Below are 16,608 nucleotides of genomic sequence, written 5' to 3'. Positions count from 1 at the left end.
TTCTTGTTTCACATCTTTTTAAAATTTAATCATCCTTCATCCTAATGTCATTCATGCAATTTACTACAAAAAATGGTACAAATAAATCTTTACCATCTGCCCACCGTCACTAACATTAATCACACCTTTACGTCTTTCATTTGCCTCTGCTCCCTTAATGTTACTAATACTTATTTCACTTCAACTTTTCTCTTGCAATCTACCAAAATCTCATATTAGTCTGCAACCTTACTTTGTATTTATGACAATTCTAACTACAATATCAGTTAATTTTATATCCATTCAGAATGCCGTGTATCTCACACACTGAAATCTTACATTTTTTATAGCTCTTAATTTTCTAATAATTCCACCTGTATACCAGTTCATCTGCCATGGAGATTTAATACTATTATAAGGACCCCTTTTACACCAAACTTGTCACTCTTCAACGAATAAAATCTTACATATTGTCTTAAGTTTTAAATAAAAGAACTAATCATATAAAATTCATTTGTGCAGATGGAATGGGGTACAAAGTAACAGCTCTTACCAGCTGAAAGTAAATCCTTAGGAATTTCCTGTCTTTTTAAATAAGAAAAAATGACTGATTTATAAGTTTAATACAGTGCACTGAGAATTATAAGTTTAATACAGTGCACTGAGAATCTTAGAGGATTAAAAAATGTCCATGAGTCCTAACAATTCAATAAAGATTTATTCTGTTTTACAAACAATCAATAAGTTGGCTAAGAGCATAAAGTATATAAAAATGCAAATACCTGAAATACTAAAATAATATTCACTCTACTATGGCAATGCCAAACTATTTTCCTTTGTCAGCTCTCTATTTCATTGATGAAGGCAAAGCGTGCGCTAAAATAATAAGGAACAAAAATTCAACTTTTTCAACTTACAGGCCTTTATTGTTGCAAGGGGAACTGTATCTGCCATTCCTGATACAGTGGATAATATAGAAGCATCAGACATACGCGGGAATGACCCGCTAATGAAGGTGATCCAGTTTGCTCCACTGACATCAAGGAAAACACCCCCATTTGTCTGTATACATTCAACTGCAAAAACAGAAACAATGAAATGTACATGTACCATCATAAGTGACAAATTTCTTTTGCTGCCTACTTCATGAAGCAATTATTGAAAAAGTTATAATTACAATATTCCACTGAAATTCAGTCATTTTTTTAAAACTGAAAAACATGATACAGGACATATCAATTAATACAAGCAGCCCCTGGTTACCGGCATTTCGGTTTTACGGCACTTATTCAATATATTCATTACTGGGTTTTACCCTTTGTAGGGTTTATAGGGTGGCTTAGGCTAAGTGCCGAGGACCGCCTCATAAAATACAAACATAATGAATATGCATCTGATCCTTAGCTCTTTTAAAAAGTTATCCTTTACTTCATTGTATCCAATAATATGGTATGTAGTCTTCTATTACTATTATATCATAAAATACAAACATACCAATCATGTTTTGGTTTGGAAAAATCTGCTGAGAGCGGATGTAAGTTCATTTTGCTATATTTAACTTAATTCAAAGCGATTTTCTTGCTTCTATTAAGTGTATACTAATCTCTAGAAACTCTATTTATAGGAAAAACAGTTATTTTTTTATATATGATGTGTTAAGTTGAAATACGACTTAAATACGTCTTGTTTTGAACTACATTTAGTTATTTTTTTTGTTAATAGATAGCGCTATTGTCTGGTTATTGGTGGCTAGGCCTAAGAGCCAAGAGACCCTTGGTGAAATACAAACATAAAACAAATTTACATCTTTTCCTTGGCTCTTTTAAAGTTAAGCTTCACTGCACTGTATCCAATAATACTGTATGTTGTCTCATACTACTGTAGTATAAAATACAAACAAAGCAATCAATGTTTTGGTTTGGAAAAATCAACTGAGCAGAAGTAAGATTCTTTTGCCATATTTAACTCAATTCAGAGCATTTTTCTTGCTTCTATTTAGCATAAATTAATCTCTAGAAACTCTATTTATATGGGGCAAGGTAATTTTTGTTATAGGAAGTGTTTTAAGTTCAAATGACTTAATAGTACATCTTGTTGTGAAGTAGATTAAGTTATATTTTTTCGTTAATAGTAGATGGTTTCGGGGCAGCATGTTTTTTTTGTGTAAAATATTAACAAATTCCATTCCACTTTTTTCATCCTATTTCATAACAGTATGAAATTTATGTATTTATCTTTTATCGGCATGAAAATAACAACTGCAGCTTAAATTTAGCAGTACTATATTTTCTTGCCAATATTTTCTCCATAGCAAATAAAAGTATAATGCAAAACTATTTAAATCCTGTTCTATTTCATTAACATCATTTGTAACATAACTACTGAAATTTTTTACAATCAAACGATGGTTGACATGCCAGCAAAACATTGTTTTTGTCAGATTCAGTTCAGTTGTTTTAGCAAAACAACTGTTATCGTTCAGTTGTGTATGCTGTAGTATTTAAGAAACGATTATAACGTTACTAACAATACTTTTATCATTCTCTTTTGCTTTTTAAACTTATTTAACTAGAAGTTTATAATAAATAAAGAGATGGAGGAAACGTCAGCAGGCTGAAAAAGGTGTCTTTTCTCTCACTCTCTCTCTCTCTCTCCAAGATTTACCAGTGAGTTCATCAAGTCTGATATCAAAATTTGTGAACTACCATGCAGTAAATGATTAGGCAAATGAAATTCCACATTTTCATTAAAGTTATTACATATTAGGGCAAAATATCTGGCCATGACACTGTCTAAGGCATTGTTAACAAGTCTAGGGTACCGTAAGGTGGATTGTGGAGCCTGTAGGGTTTTGACTTTCGGTTAGCAACGATTTTTGGTCAGTGTCAGGCCCGCAGGAACAGAACCCCTGCTGTTAACTAGGGGCTGCCTGTACTGGAAGGAACCACAATAAGCCAATGAAGTGTAACACGCCATCAGAAATACCCATCTCAAAGGAAGGGACCTACCAGTCATACTTATGACAGAAACTTTTTTATCCACTGTAAATGACAACTGCAATGATTAATTTTTTGTAATTGAGAAATATGGAATTTTGTTTGAGTAACAACTCTCTAATTCCCAGAATGATAAAAATAGTCACTTATTTTGTTGCTAAAAGGACATACCAGAACCATCTAGTGGTAAGACCAGATGTGCTCATAAGGGAAGAAAAGACAATGAAGTTTCTTAAAACTATGATACAAAACTTGACTTCAAACTTTATGACGCATTATTTTGCACAGAGCTCCATCATAAAAGAAATATTTGAATATGAGAGGAACACATAATCTCTGGAAGTTACATGAACTTGGGTAAATTGAATAGACTTGGGCAAACTGTAACCTTGAAAAATTGTAAATTGTTTCCCTTCAAACTCATTAAAGTAAACTCACTTGTATCTTGTATTTAAAAAACCAGAAGTTTCAGGCACCCAGCACATACTCCTCCTACCCAGCAGATACTCTTAATAAATAAAAAATGATCTAGAGATAGAGTGAGAAAGGAAGAATATTTACTTTTTTTTTAAATTTAAAAAGAAAAATACACAGAATATGTGGCACTCACACATGAATGAAATAATCTTCTAAAAATCTTGTTCTAACTAGGCCAAGAGTGATTCCCAAGGAAAAGGACCTTCCATGGACATAGGTTCTAAGGAGTACAAAAGCCTTTCTTCAGCCAAAGAAACAGATTCTTAAGAACCAGAACCAGAAACTTGACTTACTGATCATCTCCGAAAAAACCAGGCAAACTTATAGCTGGGAAAGAAAAAAAAGAGATGTTGAATTGGAGATATTCCCTTGTTGACACTGGAACTCAAGGAGACTGGAGCCAACTGTGCAAGAGCTCTGATTACCCAGCTGTCCATGTGGGGATAAGGGGAAACTTGGGTATGACAGGTAGAGGGAATTGGGGATCTCTTTCTTGCAAGAGGATGCTATATGAGAGTATGGAACAAAGAGGCCTTATCACCCCTTCCCTCTGTAAAGAGGTGACTACAGGGGACACTGAAACCTGTTATGCATTAGATAGTTGTGGCACATACGCCAAATCCCATGCAACTCCCTCAAGGAGTGAGGTGGAGACGGGTGGTAAGGCTCTCCCACACCCAGTCATGAGACTGAGCTTGAAGAATGTATAGTCATGGGACAAGGAATGAGTTCTCTCCTACAGCTACTGGAAAAAGTATGAGAGATGTGTACTCATTGAGTGATGTCTCCAAGATCTATCATGGCTACACTTCCTGTATTTAGATGACCTTTCAGACCACCTATTAGAACTTTTAGATTTACTCTTCTTCCTCTTCCATCATTGTGAGGAACCAGAGCATTGTGAAGAGGAAGACAATGACAACAATGGAGATGGTTATTATGAAAATGATGAAGCAAAAAGATGATGATTGTCTTTTCTTCCTATCACAATGTATCTTTGTCATCCAATGACCTGAACTCATATGGGAAAGGACCAATGTGGTAGGCTTGATCAGAGAAAGATCAGCAGGAAGGACATCTTAAAGCTACTGTTCATAATATTTAGTATGTGTAGGCATTAGATGAGCTGTAGATTCGCCGGGAACATTACCATCAACAGAATCTACCCGCACAGTTTATTTTGGGGGACAACGTTCTTTATTTTTTCCACCAAACTATCAAGAAAAGTAGAGAAGGATGGGCTACCTGAGACATTCAGTTTTTGCCAAGTTTTCTTAAGATAATCAAAAGAAGATAACTCATCATCATTATCACAGAAGGAACATAAAACTCCAGAAGAGACTAAACTATCAGACAAAGAATGGCATTTTTTCTTGGGTATAGGATAGCTAAGCCTCAGCATGCAAGAATTACTTTTGGACAGTGATAAGGAAATAAGAGGATAGTGAAAGAAAGTAGTAATCCACAGAATCCATCAAATTCACTTGTGAAGAAAAACACTTCATCTTTTCCTTCTTCTTACTAAATGTTACCTCAACAATAAGCACAAAACTTATGTTTGTCTACAGATGTATGAGACAAGAAGTGCCCCAAAAGGTTACCCACACCCACACTTTTAAGTTGATCTTTTTTTTGTTCTCCATGAGAATGCACAGCAACATAGGCAACAGAGCACAATACATACAAAATCCAAGCAAAAAACCAAGAAACAAGGGAATGTATTATTATTAATAGGTGTTAGTTTTTCCAGACCTCTGAGTCAAGTAGACTCTTCTCGGGCTGGTTCTCAGGGATCAATCCTGAGAAAAAAAAAAAAAAAAAAAAAAAACAAAAAAAAAAAAAAAAAAAAAAAAAAATTTAGACTTTATTTGAGAAACCCGTCTATTTAAAAAATTTATGATTTTATTAATTGAAAAATCCCTGCTTTCCGCAAGAATATTTTTCATTTCTGAACTCCGCAGATAAATAGATCTTTGCTGGGTCCAATTTGGGCACTCAACAAGCAAATGCTGCACTGTCATGGGTATTTGACATCTGTTACATTTCACTGGGTCAGCATGTGGTGTTGACATCAAGTGACCATGTGAGAATCTTGTGTGTCCTATACGTAGCCTTGCTAGGATCACCTCTTTGCTCTTTCCTCCTGTGAGGATGTCCTCCATGCATAGACTTCAGTTTTTATATTTTTAAGTTGTTTGTTGTTGGCACCGAGGCCCATTCTTCTTTCCAATCCTGGTAAATTAATGTGTTTTAACTGATTTTACCCAGTCTGACACTGGGGCATATGAAATTGTTGGAGGGATAGTGCAGGCTAATTTGGCAGCAGAGTCTGCATATTCATTCCTTTTATTCCCACGTGTGCTGGGATCCAACATATTTCCATTGATATTCCTGATTGGAGGAGTTGATGAATTTTTATTTGAATTTCCTGTACTATTTGTTTCCTGATTTATACTGTCCTATTGCATCTATAGCGCTACGTGAGTCACTGAAAATTACAGAGACACTTGCTTTTGCCTCAGATATCATATCTAGAGCCATCTGTATGGCTGTGACTTCAGCAGTAAATACTGATGATATTGAAGGTAGGCTTTTTTTACTTAACATATTTTTCGAATATGCAGATGCTCCTACTCCAACATTATTTTGGAGCCGTCTGTATATATCATAAATTTGTCGCCTTTTCTTCTAATGTGTTCCAAAGCATGTTGGCGGTACATTTCCGTACTTGTCATTGTTTTTTGAGTAGGTAAGACAGGTACTATATCTTTACTCTATTTAAAATCCATGGTGGTGGCAATTCCATTGGTGGGTGAAAAATTGGATTCTATTATGTATGTTCATTATGTATCTAGCTCTTTTTTGGGAAAGAGCTTGTACTATTAACTGCTGTTACTTGATTACAGTTTTGGAAGCAGTAAGTTGCAGGAGACGATCCCGCGTGCATTGAAAGACCTCTTTGTATTGTTATTAAATTACGGTGATGTTTTAAGGGCAAAATACCTGCCTCCACCAAAAGTGAGTTTGTTGGGGACGATCGGAAAGATCCTGTGCACAATCGCACGCCTTCATGGTGCACTGCATCGAGAGATTTTAATGCAGATTCTGAGGCGGATGAATATATTGGACAGCAGTAATCATATTATGGATAAGACTGTTGCCTTATATATCATTAATAAAATGTCTCGCTTTGCTCCCCAATTAGTGGTGTGATAACTAATATGGCAAGGGCTTTGATGCCCTTGGCTTTAATGTATTTGATGTGCTCTTTCCAATTTAAATGTTGATAAATATTACTCCTAGATACTTGATTTTTGTACAAAATTGTATTTCAGTGCTATAAAGATGCAGTTTGATTGTTGGTTCTTCATCCACCTTTTGTCTTTGTAGAAGACGATTGCTTTGTTTTATCAGTTGAAAATTTAAATCCAACTGAATTTGCCCAACTACAGATATTTGAATGGCAGTACTAAGAACTCTCTGAGCGTGTCTCAGATTGACTACTAGATTAGTAAATGACAAAGTCATCAACATATAAACTGTTTTTTACACCACTTGGTAAATTTATAGTAATGTCATTGATTGCTAAAGCAAACAATGTACAGCTCAAGACACTACCTTGAGGGGATTCCTTCTTCCAGTTTATAGGTTACTGAGTAGGAATTTTCTACTCTTACTTGAAAAGTTCTGTTTGTTAAGAAGTTCTTAATAAATATTGGTAAGTGGCCTCTTAGTCCCTTGGAGTGGAGTTTTTGCATGATGTTATGTTTCCATGTTGTATCGTATGCTTTTTCTATATCAAAAAAATATAGCTACTGTTAATTTCTTTTGTTCAAAGCCTTTTTGATATGATCTTCTAAATGTGTTAAGGGATCTAGGGTTGATCTGCCAGCTATTGAACCAGATTGTGTTGGTGTTAAAATGGATTCTTTGGTTATTACATACGTTAATCGTGCATTAACCATTTTTTCTAAGATTTTGCATAGGCAACTTGTTAGAGATATCGGTCTATAATTGGATGGATTACTTGCATCCTTTCCTGGTTTGTTTATTGGAATAATTATGGCATGTTTCCATTTATCACGGAAAGACACGTTTTAGCCAGATACTATTGTAAAATTTTAATAATATGATTTAGCTATAGGAGCTAATTTTTCTATTCATTTCAAATGATATTTTATCATATCCTGGTGCAGAGGGATGACAAGAGTTGATGGCATTATCTAGTTCATCCATGTTAAAAATATAGTTATATTCCAGGTCTTCAAGAGTTTCAAAATTGAGTATTATATTTTCTTTTGTTTTCTGATACTTTGAAAATGTGTATCTAGGCTGGAGTAAGCACTGATGTTTTCAAAATGTTTCCCAATTATGTTTGATATTTCATAAGTATCATGGTATATTTTTCCATTTAAATGTATTGCACTTCTTGGAGGTCTTATATGTTTTCCATTGATTTTCCTTATCTTTTGCCAGACATCCCTTTGGATGTGTTTGAAGATATGTTTGAGACATATTCCTCCATGATGCGATTTTTTCAGCTATTACCGTTTTTCTAAATTTGGCTGTATATTTGTTTTATATAGATATTTAAGTGGTTAATTGTTAATGTTTGTTTTTATAACTATTTTGTTTAATATGTTTATACTATAGGGCAGGCTTTTGTTGAGTGATTTAAGGCGAGTTTTGAGTCTGTTTAGATTGCGACTCAATATATGTTTTTTTTATTTTACTTAATGTTGTTAATGTTGGATTCCACCATGGGACAGGGATTTTGTGGAATGTGTTTTGGGTTTTGGAATACTTTTATCTGCAGCATTTATTATTGAAGTTTGAGAAGGATTCACATGTAGTATTTGTGATCTTCATTTATGTGGGAATGGTGGTATGTTTCGTGTGTATAGGAAATATTTATCCCAGTTAGCTTTTTGGATATTATATCTTGTAGGTGGCAATATTTTGACATTACTTAAGTAGTTCAGAATGATTGGGAAATGGTCACTTGTGTATGAATCGTCTAGGACGTTCCATTCAAATTTCTCCGCTACATCATTTGAACATAATGAAAGGTGCAATTGAAGAAAAGGTTAGGTGTATTTGAAAAATATGTTGGAACTTCACTTTCATTGAGACAATACAGGTTGTGTTCATTATAGTATTCTCTATGTTGATTCCGGATGTGTCAGTGGGTTATTAATATCCCATAATGGATTATGTGCATTAAAATCTCCTACTATAAGTAGTGGTTTCCTGTATACTTTTGCTAATAAGTTCAGAAAAATCACTGAAATTTGCATTGAAATTTGGTTGGTTATATAAATTACAAATAGTAATTTTACTTTTATCAGGCATATACAGTTTAATTGATGTTATTTGATATGGCATAGATGGTATGTCAACAGGTTCATATGTAATGCTATTATGAACGTATATGGCTGGCCTGCCCTAATTTTCCACCGTCAGTTGGTGAATAACAGGCAATTTTATAGTGTTGGATATTTGTAGGGTTACTTCCTATATGTTGTAGACATATGCACATTGGGTTGTGGTCTCGTATGATTCTTTGTAATTCACCCAGACGTATGTCGGGTTAAGAGACCATTTATATCCATTGAATGATTTTATATTCCATTATTGGGAGGAATTGGTGTTAAATTCTGTAAATTGATTGCTGATTTTACTTTATCTCGTAGTTTATATGCATTGAATTTATTGTGGTTTTTTTAATCGTTGTATTTGTATGTTGGTTATTAGATTCTGCAGTTGTTTGTTTTTCATAGTTGAATATTAATAAGTCTATTTTTGATTTTATAATTTCCTTTTTGTATTTTAAGGATTCAGAACATAATTCGTTCTCATGTTGGTGTGTTAAAGGGCACCTCCAATTAATTTGGTAAAATTGTCATACAATTTCGTACTGTGTCCTCTGTCTTGGTAGTTAGTTGGTTATATGTACTTTACAAAAGCATTCATTACAACCACAAGATGAAGCATGTTGGTAAGTTAATTATTGGTTCAGAAGTTTTTGGTCTAGCTTTAGAAATTTCTGGTTTTGTAATTCTATTGTTCCTTTTCTGTAGTGATAAGGACTGTTGGTTTGAGGGGTTATTTGTTTTGTTGTTGTTAATGGGATATTTCGGTCTTGTGGATGGTGGGGGGTGATAGTTATATTTTGGTTTGGTTTAATGGTATGATTTTCATTAGTATTATTTGATGGAAAACTTGTAAAGAGTGATCTTTTACTGTCCAGATGTTGGCTGTTTGATTGAGATTGAGGGTAATTGTGTATTTTCACTTGTGATGAGGTTAGTTTAATATCCTTTTTAAAATGTTCTCCTGGTGTAGTTGGAGTCTCTCTGGATTGATTGTAATTTTTCAATATTTACCTTTTTTCCCTTAGGTGGAGTTCTTTCTAGAATTCTTTTCTTTTTGCCAGTTCGATTATCATCAATTATTTAATTATTCTTCTATTGGAAGTTCTTTCCATGGATAACTGAATCATCTATGTTAGTGGTGGTATTGGTTGTTGTAATATCACTTTTATTTGTGTTTCAGGTATTATTGGTATGAAATCCAGGTTTCCTGTTTATACTATCTTGTTTGTCATTGTGCTGTTTGATGTCTTGATTTCTGGGCTTGACCTGTGTCGGCCTGTGAAATGGTTCCTTTGATACTATTTCTGAAGAATAAAATATTGCTATTCATCCTAGAGAAAAAGAAACAATATAATGCCAAGATAAAATGGCTCGCTCACTTCTTATAGAAGTGTCGGTATAGTAAGGAGCGAGTGGAATCACTACCAAGAGGTCCCTTGCCATTTAGCTTCTTCCTTCGACAAAACCCCGAACTACGGAGGAGCCGTGCTACAGCTCCCGGTCTACTACTACCGTGAGCGCCTCCGACGCCTGAGACGTCATTCCTTTCGATAGCGCGCGTTACACCAAACGTTAAATTTTTTCGGTGCTGTGTTTCGCTCTATTTGGATTTATTTGGATTTATTTTCAAGATGTCTTCAACTTCTTGCTTCTAAGTTAAGTACTGTTTGGGGTTACTGATCTCATTTATGATGATCTTCGTGTTTATACATATTCGGAGCCTTATCGGCCGGTATGCCCCTCGACCGCATCGGCGGTACGGGTTATCTCTTTCGGTCTTCCATACCGTTAGAGATTTCCCTTTTTCTCAGTACTTTAGATATGGTTACTTATACATAGTCTCTATATCTTTATGCAGTTAGTTTTTAGTTAGGCCTCCACAGGGGCACGCTAACCGACCCGCACGTTTCGGACCTTAGTCTAGCTACGCCTTACATTGTTAGGAGTTTTTATCAGTCACGATTGAGAGTCATATCATCTAATTATTCTGAGTTTCTTCTCTTTCTTCTCTAGTTCCTGATTAACCTTTAAATAATATTTATAGGTACTAGGTTGGCTAACATACACCATGCTTCGGTATGGCGATTAGCTTCCCTGTTATAATTTATTTACCGTTAAGTTAGGCTTTCATACCCCAATTGTCGATTGGTGATTAGCCTGCCCGCCGTTGTTTTTTCTTGAACTAGAGGTTAAATTAGGCTAACATACCCTTTGCTTCGGATCGGCGATTAACCTAATTTTCTGTTTGCTTAGCTTCGTGTTCCCCGTGTTAGTCTAGCTTTAAGATATCGCTTTAATTTTATTTGATTGATTATTATAAATAATCCTATTTATATCATGATATTGATGTTGTTCCGACGGTTCTTCCCCACCTCGTATCTTTCACCTGGCTGGGAAGACCACCGGTTTATCACGGTGAGCCACCCGGTTTACGGGGTCCCCCTCCCGTCCCCCCACCCCCCATTCCCCCCCTCCATACATTGCCATCCACGTCGATGGGTGATGACTCGTTTCTCACAGCTAGCGTCCGAGTCTGCATGAGAGGGGGTGACTCACGGGACTGGTGGGGATCTCCCCTCCCCTACTGGTACTCTCACTCGTCACGTGCCTCGGGGGCTGGGGGCTCGGGTTACCTCTCCTTCTCCTTAACTGGCGCTCAGGGGAGGGCTCCCCTACCCCACATTCTTCCCTACGCTCTTTCCCCCTCAGTTCAGTCCGGCAGGTGTCTATCCGCCGCTACCGAACATAGAGAGGGGGGGGAGGGAATCACTGGGTTTCCTATCCACTTAGGATAGTTCACCACGAGCACTTACTGATATATAAGGGGTTTTTATTTTGTTTTATTTTGTGTTATTTAATGTTTAGAATCTTTTGCGTTACTGCGGGGGGTTTTTATTTCCGCCATCTCGTACTATCCCTTGCTTCGTTAGAAGTTTGACATTGCTCACTCAATATTAATTAACTCCGGGCCATACGGAGAACTCCGGGCCCTACGGAGTCTATTTTTTAGTCATATGACAAGTGAGCTTAGGCGGAGGCAGAGACTTTCTTCCCCCCTCGTAATTTTTCTACGTAATATTCATACGTAGATCTCTATCCGTCGGTCTACTCCGGCACCCACGGATAGTTTGCATATTATTCCACCGGAGGTTGTCATTGGTACTCATGTATCCTTTGACTTACAGATGTTGTGCCAGGAGATTGGGTGCAGTGCCATCCTCCAAGACCTATGCGGCCATATAGTATGCCGTTCTCATGCAGGATGTGCAGTGAAAGTGGAGGATTTTATCGTTTGGCATCATGAAGCTTGCCAAACCTGCTACTTGCTAGTAGGAGATGCCTCACTAGTAGTAAGTTTCTTAGCACTTTCTTCATTCATTCGTCACCTGGAATACTTGTTGTTTTATTATACCTTCACATATGAGACACATATTCATATAATCTCAACACAACAGACATTCCTCCCCTATCTCTCCCTAACTCTAGACCCTTTTTTACAGGGTTCTGATGAAAAGAAAAGAAGAAAGCTTTGTCGACTCTCAAAGCTTGGGTAGGGGGTTTTGGCCGGAATTCTAAGGGACCGCCCCTACATTCTTACCCAGGATATGGCGGACCTAATATTCCCAGGAGCCAAGAAAGGATCAGTGGTGGACCCGATAGCGGCCGCCCCTTTGCTGGCCGACCTTCAAGTCATGATCTCCCTACAGGAGGGGGATTTCCCAGAGGACGTTGCAGAAGACGTTGCGGCAATGAACCTCGACGTTGAACCCATGGCTATTGACTCCATGGGTACAGGTAAGGGTGTAGTAGGGGCAGCTCCTGTGGGTTCTCAGGGCCCTTTCCTGAATTCCCTTTCTCCATCACCTTCTTACTGATCCTTCTACTTCCACTTCTTTCCGGGGCTTCACTGAAGAGCAGCGGTCTGTCCGTCCTAAGGCTACTTCAGTGATCCCCAAGGCTAAGATGACGAGGAGAAACTTAAAAAGTCTCTCCCCAAGAAATCGGTCATCCTGACAGACACTATAACTCCGGCTCACCACCCCGGATCAGTTAGGTCAAGGGAGGCCTCTTCCTCTGCGTCGAGGTCCCCCAAACATAGATCACGTAAGGATCGGGCTCAAGTCCCTCTTTTTGATCCCGAATCCTTTTCGGCTAACATTCTGGAGCAGGTGGGAGTGATCGTAGGGCCTTGGTTGACAACAAGGTCGGCTCGGTGCTCTCCCAGCTCTCCAGTTCTGTTACGTCTTCCGGCCAGTCGATCCAATCGCTGGCGGAACGGCTGGCCGCTCAGGAGAATGCCATCGCCGGGATCCAAACCTCGATTGCGGCAGGTTCCCCTCTATCTGTGCCACCTTCTCCTCTTCCAATGCCAGATTCCAGCCAACTGCCGGAATTCAAGGCGGCCAACCCTTGGAGGATCGCTTCGTATGCCCCGTTTGTCAACGGAATGTTGACAATCGAAGGCATAGGAACTCGAAGGCGTGAGGACTTCGAGTTCCACCCCAGAGACCTTCAACCACCATTCATTGGCTACGTCCGACTAACGGAAGCAGCGATGATGAGAGAGGACAAGGTTCCCAAGGAAACAGTGATCCTTCCGAGGGAACAGGCCACAGCAGACCTCTAATGAGAAGTCTGGAAGAATGGGGGTGTGAAAACACCCGCATCACAGCCTTTAGGAGTCCTTTCACCATTTTTACTCCGGTGGAAGGGACTCCGCTACCACTGACCCTTAAGGTAGTGGAAGCAACCTTTCAGGCCGCCCTGAAAGACGAGCCCCTGCCTCAACTACGAGAGACGGAACCCACCCTCTCTATTAGGTCCCAGGACTCCGAGACGTACTTCGAAGGGGCAGTTCCTACTTCTCAGTAGGAAAACTAAAGGCGGACTGTGCCACCTCTCTCTTTAGTGAGAGACTCCCCAGGTTGTCGGACTCTCATCAGATGGAGTACGACGCCCGGGACTATGCTCGCGAGATCCCTTTCCTCCATGACTATGGCGGAGATGACGGCTCTTGTATACCAACAAGAGCGTTATTTAAAGTTTTGGCTAAAGGTCTGCTGCACACCATGCAGTGTGACCTTTACGACTTCCTCATAGCCAGGAGAAATTGTAGGAAGCACGTTCTGGCGGAAGCTACTATCCGCCATGAACCGAATAAAACTGATTGCTTCCTCAATTTGGGGAACGGCGACCTTTCCAGCACCAGTAGTAGCAGAAGTCCTTCATGAGGCTTCTAAGGTCAACCAGTGCCTCAAAGTCAGGTGGGGACTGGTAGCAAAGCGGAGGCAGGAATCTTCTGGTCCTAACCCAAGGAACAAGAAGAAACCAAGGAAGTTCTCTCCCTTCCAGCCTTCTCAACAAACGTTGGTTCAGGCAGTCCAGCATCACAAGGGCAACCATCGTCGAAGGGGTCAACAACAATACCTTGTTCTGACCCCTCAGTCCAGCAATCTCAACCCTCCACTTCTTTGCTGTCTCGCCAGCCTACAATTCCAACTATGAAAGCCAGAACTTTCAGGCTTTCAATAGGTTTGCGAGAGGCAGTAGAGCAAGAGGTGCATCTCGATTCAGAGGATCCGGCAGGGCTGCTAACAGGGGAAGAGGTTTCCGAGGAGCAGAGGTGGCCGCCCCTCGGCAAACCAGCAGTGAGAATCCCAAGGTAGGAGGGAGGCTGTACCTCTTCCAGCCAGGCGGGGGGGGTTTCAGCCCTTGGGCTCAAAGTATAGTAACAAAGGGACTAGGTTGGAGTTGGCTAGAGGGCCCTCCTCCAACCAACAGATTCTATCAAGCACCAACAACGGAATTGGTAGAGTATACCGAAGACCTCCTTCTCAAAGGAGTAGTCTCAAGAGTCAACAATTTAAAATTTCAAGGACGCTTGTTCAGCGTGCCAAAGAAAGACTCGTAAACCGAAGAATCATCTTAGACTTGTCCCATCTGAACTTATTCATTCATTGCGACAAGTTCAGGATGCTGACCGTTTCGCAGGTACGGACCTTACTTCCCGTGGGGCCGTCACAACCTCTATAGATCTTACAGATGCCTAACTATCATGTTCCCATAGCCAGACACTTCCGTCCATTCCTAGGCTTCAAACTAGGCAACAGATCCTACTCCTTCAAGGTAATGCCATTCGGGCTCAACATAGCCCCAGGATCTTCACCAAATTGGCGGAAGCAGTAGTGCAAGAGCTAAGGAAACAGGGAATAATGTTAGTGGCTTATCTGGACGATTGGCTTATTTGGGCAAGGAACCCCAAAGAATGCAAAGAAGCAACGGTCAGAGTGATCAAATTCCTGGAACATTTAGGTTTTCAAATAAACAAAACCAAGTCCAGACTAACACCGGAATCTCGATTCCAGTGGTTAGGCCTTCAGTGGGACTTACAATCGCACACACTATCAATTCCGTCGTTGAAAAGGAAAGAAATTGCAAGAGCTACAAAACAATTTATCAAACGACAACAAACATCCAGGAGGTGCCAGGAGAGGATCCTGGGCTCACTCCAGTTGCATCAGTCACAGACGTTCTGGCTCAGAGCCAAAACCCTTCAAAGTATATAAAACACAAGTATGGCGCTCAAGAGCGAATTGCAGATCATCACGGGACAAACTAGCCTTTATCCCAGCAATCTTACGGAAACGTCTCCGCCCCTGGACGGAGACAAAGAACCTTTCAAAAGCAATTCCTCTACAGTTTTTCCCCCTCCATCATTAGTGATCCACACAGACGCCTCACTAACAGGGTGGGGAGGATACTCCCAGTACGAAAAGTTCAAGGAACTTGGTCTGTTAACATTCCGCCAGCTACATATCAATGTACTGGAGGCCATGGCAGTATTCCTTCACACGAAAACGACTCCGTCCGCCCAAGAACTCTCAATTTCAAAATTAGTTCTGGACAGTGCAGTAGTAGTACACTGCATCAACAGGGGCGGATCCAAGTCAAGCCACACTTGAACCATGTCATGATAGCCATCTTTTCTCTGGCATGCAAAAACAAATGGCACCTGTCAGCCACTCACCTGGCAGGAGTCAAGAACGTAGTAGCAGACGCTCTATCACGCTCCGCTCCGTTGGAAATCGGAGTGGACACTGGACAGGAGTTCATTCAATTGGATCAGTCTACAAGTCCCCGGACTCCAAGTAGACCTCTTCGCCACGGAGTCAAACCACAAACTCCCTTGTTACGTGGCACCCAACCTCGATCCTCTAGCATACGCTACGGATGCAATGATCCTCGATTGGAACGAATGGAAGAATATTTACCTCTTCCCTCCGGTGAACCTTCTCATGAAAGTTTTAGACAAACTCAGGACATTCAAAGGCCAAGTAGCTCTAGTAGCGTCCCAACTGGCCCAAGAGCAATTGGTTCCCTCTACTCCTAGAGTTGAGACTCCGACCACTACGGATTCCCAACCCCAAACTAACCCAGTTAGTGCAAAAACTCAGACTGTGTCCGCTTCCTCAAGAATTCAGAAAACCCTAACTTTATGGATTTTCTGAAATTCGCAAGCCATGAGGAATGCAGAAATTGATCCCCAGAATATCTCATTCTTGGAATCAGATAAAAGAGAATCTACTCTCCGACAATATGATTCATCTGTCAAGAAACTAGCAGAGTTCCTTAAGTTGTCAAATTCTCAAGTCATGACAACGAACCTAGCCATAACTTTCTTTTTCAGATCATTGTTTGAGAAAGGCTTAGCAGCAAGCACTATCACTACGACCAAATCAGCTCTTAAAAAGATCTTCCAATTTGGTTTTAGCATAGACCTT

This window comes from Macrobrachium nipponense, chromosome 12 (genome assembly GCF_015104395.2).
Source record: "Macrobrachium nipponense isolate FS-2020 chromosome 12, ASM1510439v2, whole genome shotgun sequence".
Classification (NCBI taxonomy): domain Eukaryota; kingdom Metazoa; phylum Arthropoda; class Malacostraca; order Decapoda; family Palaemonidae; genus Macrobrachium; species Macrobrachium nipponense.
The sequence above is the reverse complement of the archived record's forward strand: the minus strand, read 5'-3'. Positions refer to the sequence as shown.